Raw genomic sequence first — 5,849 nt, 5'->3', positions numbered from 1 at the left:
ATGCGGTCCCCAGAAGCCTCCGGCAGCAATACCCCTCTCAAGAGCCTGGTGAAGACTGTCATGCGGTCCGCAGAAGCCTCCGGTAGTAAGACCCTTCTCAAGGCCCCGGCCAAGACTGTCATGCGGTCCCAAGATGCCTCCGGCAGCATACCCCTCTCAAGACCCCGGCCAAGACTGTCATGCGGTCCGCAGAAGCCTCCGGTAGTGAGACCCCTGTATGCCAGAAGACCTGTGCGTCTGTCTACAATAAGCTGAAAGCTAATCTGGCTAAGAACTGGCCCTCTCCCCCAAATCACTGGTCCACTGTGAAGGGACAGGGGAATACCATGCGTGAAATCAACTTGCCTAAAAGCATAGAGACGTACATTCAGACATACAGAGGTCATTGTGAGGGTGTCGCACAGACAGTAAAACGGAAAGAGAATTGTCTGTCCAATGTCAGCCGGATAAAGAACTTCCTCGTATTCATGGCCCATGGTGTTAACCGGCCTGTTCCTGAAGACTGTGAACCTTTTCCTGAGGTACTTGTCTGCGTCAAAGCTCCGGGGGTGCAGGCTCACCCAGTCTGATATGACCCACATCATCAGAGAGGTGACAGCCAACACGAACGATTTAAAAAAGTCTGTCACTGTCCACCAGTTTAAGGTGAAGAGGAACAAGCTGGATCGTCTGCCGAGCCAGGCGGAGCTTCTCGCCGCCATGGCGGCCGCTGAGAAGCGCATCCCTGATCTCCTTGACCTGACGGCTAGCAATCCGACCTCAATCACCCAGTACCTGCTATATGGCTATCTAACCCTCCATTGGAGCCTCCTGTATGGCCACCGTTCGGGTGTGTACGCAAACATGACCAACACGGAGCTCTTTGAGGCGGACAGAAGGGGCACTGCTGAGGGCTACATCATCCACGTGCAGGATCACAAGACTGCCAAGACATTTGGCGAAGCACAGCTGGTGCTTACAGTAAAGGAGTTTAGCTGGGTCATGCGGTGGATGGGGATAAAAGAGGGCTTGTCGGGTCCTCAGAGTGAATTCTTCCTTTTCACAACGGGGAAGCACGCCTCCAAGAACCTGAACGCTCACTTGAAGAGGGCTTGGGCTGATGCTGGGCTAGAAACAGCCGTCACCTTCACCATCTTGCGCACTGCCCTGGCTGACAATATCAAGCATCACCAAGATCCAGAAAGCAGGTCGATTCTCGCTAGGTTTATGTGTCACAACGTAAGCACTGCAGACCGGTTCTACGCAAATACGCCTGGAATAAAGGAGGGATTGAAGATCCGCTCCATGTTCAGGGCGGCAGCAGCTGCAGCAGCATCATCATCAGAAGGAAGTCTACCACCGTCAGCTACATCCGAAGAGGGCTCAGGGGCGGAGAGCAGCTATACCTCTTCTTCAGGGCCGGTTGATACTCCTGATGAGGGGACAGGGGCCGTGGACTCAACCTTTTTTCCCCAGTGCACCAGCTAATATGGCTCCAAGGCCCCCTCTAATCATGTTTTTATTATGTTTATTATGTATATTGTTTATACTGTTTTTGTAAAAATGGTGTGATAATTAAATAAATAATAAAACATTAATATAACCTTGAAGGTTCCCAGGTGCAGATACAGTGCCAGGTATCAGACTATTTAAACAATGTTTACACATGATGCAGACACCTTCCCTTGCTTGTAAAATGCGGTGATGCGCCCTGGAGGTATCAGGCTATTTTAAACAACTCTTCTCCGCATTTCAAACACTTATTCCTGGGTTATAGCCTGTCATTTTGCAAAATATCATTTAACATTGAACCTCTCCTGGAAATGCCCATATTCTGTGCATTTCCAGGAGAAGTTAAATGTTAAATGATATCGTGCAAAATGACAGGCTAAAACTCTCTTCCAGACGTTTAAAAACACTTTTTCCCGACCATTTAAACATTATTTCTGGCTTGTAAAGTGCTGTGATGAGCCCTGGTAGTATCAGACTATTTAAAGGGTTACCAGGAGCATGAGAATATCCTCCACAGAAGGGGTGGTGGTGCCGTGAATAAGGCCGAATATGGATGCCGATGGGCGGACGGTAAAGCACCGCAAAACCCACCCCCCCTTTAAGATTACCACGGGCATGAGGTTCTGGAGGCTGTGAACATCTGGGTTTAGTCCGTGGGGGGAGTGCTTAAGTCCGGGGGCCCGGGGACTCACGGTGTGCAAGGTTATGGAGGTGCCCATGGCAGGGACACACGCTGGAGGTCATTAGTCCGTCATTTGGGGGTCTTGGAGGGGCCACAGAGAGGAGATTTCCCCGGTCTCTGTCCTGGAAGTGTGAAAGAAACAGAGTCCCCATGGCAGGGAGACAAGCTGGAGGTCTCTCTCCCGAGAGTGGACATCCATTGCCCCTAAATAGGGTTACCAGGAGCACGAGGTTCTGGAGGGTGTGATCATCTGGGTTTAGTCCGTGGGGGAGTGCTTAAGTCTGGGGGCCCGGGGACTCACGGTGTGCAAGGTTATGGAAGTGCCCATGTCAGGGACACATGCTGGAGGTCATTAGTCCGTCTTTCAATCACTTATTCCTGCCTTAAAAAGTGAAATATCGCACTTTCACACATGTGTGTCACTTCGGCACACATGTGTTCCAAGGCCCGGGGACTCACGGTGTGCAAGGTTATAGAGGTGCCAATGTCAGGGACACATGCTGGAGGTCATTAATCCGTCTTTCAACCACTTATCAATCACTTTCAATCACTTAAAAGTGAAATATCGCACTTCCACACATATGTGTCACTTCGCTACACATGTGTTCCAATACAACACACATGTGTTTCGAGTCAACCTCAATAGCTTGACTCCTGGACCATCTGTGTGAGGCTCTATTTTCCGATAGTTTTTGTTCATTTCCCCCCCTTTTTCCTGGTTCTCACTGGTTTTCCAACATGTGAATTTGACTATTTTGACTCTGGAGGAATGTAAGGGGAGCTGGCAGGGGACTCTACCCGCATTATGAGGCACTATCTCATTTTCACCACTTTTCCCTGGGTGAAATTAGGTCTGTCACTTTGGGTAACCGCACCACTCTCGGAAGTCTCCCGAGAGTGGACGTCCATTGCCTCTAAGTGGGGCTAGGGAATGCTCCAGTTTTTGGACAAAATTAACATGGGATCACTCCGGTGAATGTACGTACTTCGTCTCACTGGAATATTAATGGCCAGATTGAATACAACATCGACCAATTTCTCCGGTCAATGACAGGAGAGTTTTGAAAGTGACAAAACACTGTTCCACACATTTAAAAACACTTAATCAATGTTTACCCAGGATCCATGCACCTTCCCTGGCTTGTAAAATGTGGTGATGCGCCCTGGAGGTATCCTACTATTTAAAACATGTATACACTCATGTACACCATTCATAGGGTTCCCTAACACAATGCACATAGTCTGGAGCTCTCAATGGGGTCCTGCATATGCTTTAATCAGGCTTGTCCATTTGCCTATCAGTTTGTTAACGAAATGGACATATCCACCGTTTTCCCCCTAAAAAAGATTTTTAATCGTTGTCTTTGCATTTAAATGATGGATGCTATCATCCACATGGTTCCTTAACACAATGCAAATAGTCTGGAGCTCACTGGGGTCCTGCACAAGCTTTAATCAGGCTTGTCCATTTGCCTATCAGTTTGTTAACGAAAAGGACAGATCCACCGTTTTCCCCCTAAAAATGATTTTTAATCGTTGTCTTTACATTTAAATGATGGATGCTATCATCCATAAGGTTCCTTAACACAATGCACATAATCTGGACCTCACTGGGGTCCTGCATATGCTTTAATCAGGCGTTTTAACACTTTTCCCCCACGAAAATGATTTTTAAACACTTTTATGGGGCTATATAAATCAAATTCCGGGTAATGCGGAGCACAATTGTACCTTTTACTATTTTAATTTATTTGTATTATATATCTTATACATTTTTTCATTTTCACCCATTGTCTATGGTTCACCAAAAAGTTAACTTAGACTTTTTCTGAGTCTGGAGGAATGCAAGGGGAGTTGGCAGGGGACTCTACCAGCATTATGAGGCACTATTTTCGGATACATTTGTTCATTTTCACCCCTTTTTTATGGATGTCACAGATCGAATGGCAAACGCGACCCGCCATCGGAGGGCCTCCGCCGGCCCGGCCTCGTGCCGGTGCTCTGGCGGTCGGTTCCTCCGAACTGCGGGTTCGACTCTGATGGCCGGGAGGGACGAGGGAACCGTCGGGGGGTTCTGCTGGAGCCTCCTGCTGGAGTCCTGCGTTTCACAGGGACCTGGCTCGAAAAACTCGAAACCCTGACTCCAGTGCGGTGTGGCGGCCGTGCGTCCCCGGGTACCTGACTCCCCTGCCTCCTCCGTGTGCTGCGTGTGCTCCGTGTGCTGCGTGGGGGTAACCCTGCGTGTCCGTTACCCTGCGTGTCTCTTACCTCCAGGGCCGACCGATATGAAGTGTTTCCAAGACGAACCGTCTGACTCAGGGGTCCCACCACGGGTTCCGCAGCGGGTGGAAGTTCCACCTCCCCACTTCGCCGCGGAGTGTAAGGCAAACACCTGTTTCTCTAATCCTCCACTGTTGCATAGCGGCCTTAGTCAGCTGCGGCATTCAGCAATTGGCCTTGCTCCGGGCGCCGGCTCCCTCGGGGACCACGGCTCGGTGGCTTCACATGATATAGGGTCGACCCTACTTCATCACAGGCTACCTGTTTGATCCTGCGTAACAACCACATATATGCTTGTCTGCAAAGAGGGAAATGCCTGGTCCCGCCCGGGTGTTCCTCTACGGCTAGTGTCCAGCCAGCTGCGGTATCAGCAAATTTGACCCACCATCAGAGGGCCTCCTCCCCGGGTCCAGGTTCCGGTGCTTGGCGGTCGGTTCATCCAAACTGCGGGTTCGACTCTGCTCCTGGAGCGGACAAAGATATGCGGCGAATGCCGGAGCGCATATATGCTTGTCTGCAAAGAGGGACATGCCTGGTCCCGCCCGGGTGTTCATCTACGGCTAGTGTCCAGCCAGCTGCGGTTTCAGCAAATTTGACCCCCCATCGGAGGGCCTCCTCCCCGGGTCCAGGTTCCGGTGCTTGGCGGTCGGTTCCTCCAAACTGCGGGTTCGACTGTGCTCCTGGAGCGGACAAAGATATGTGTATTTGCCTGAAGGATGGAAATAAACAAAGAATGATATTTTACAGGACATGACAGATATATGTGTTTTTTCCAGGCTTTTTGGAAATAAACCAATTGTGATTTTGCAGGGCATAACATAGGTCATTTACCCATGTGATGTTGTGCAGTACATTACTGAGCTCATTTATCATCATGAATATCAACATCCCCATCCCCGCCCAAAAGCAAAAACGCACAATAACCTACAGAAACCTCAAATCCATCTCACCTTCAGCAATCACTGCCTCCATTACCTGCAAGATGTCTGCCCCCCCCCCACTTTCTGAAAACCCATCTAAACTTGTGGACTATTATAACAGCACCCTCTCCTTCTGTCTCAATGAACTGGCCCCCACAAAAACAAAAAATGTCTCTTTCATACACTCCGCCCCCTGGTATACCCCCGAATTCTGCCAAATGAAATCAAGGAAACGTCAACTTGAACGCCAACACAAGAAAACCACACTAACAGTCCATCTTCAAATCTACAAAGACTATCTCCAGCAGTACAGTAATGCACTCAAAGCAGCCCGGTCTAATTACTACTCACAACTCATTCAGTCTGGCTCCAGCAACCCCAAGCGTCTGTTCTCCACCATCAGCAAACTTATCAAACCCTGTGACAACGCCACCTCGTCCTTCACCACCGAACAGTGCAACTCCTTCCTTTCGTTT

The sequence above is a fragment of the Notothenia rossii genome, assembly GCF_949606895.1.
Source record: "Notothenia rossii genome assembly, chromosome: 8".
Classification (NCBI taxonomy): domain Eukaryota; kingdom Metazoa; phylum Chordata; class Actinopteri; order Perciformes; family Nototheniidae; genus Notothenia; species Notothenia rossii.
Note: the sequence above shows the minus strand (reverse complement) of the source record.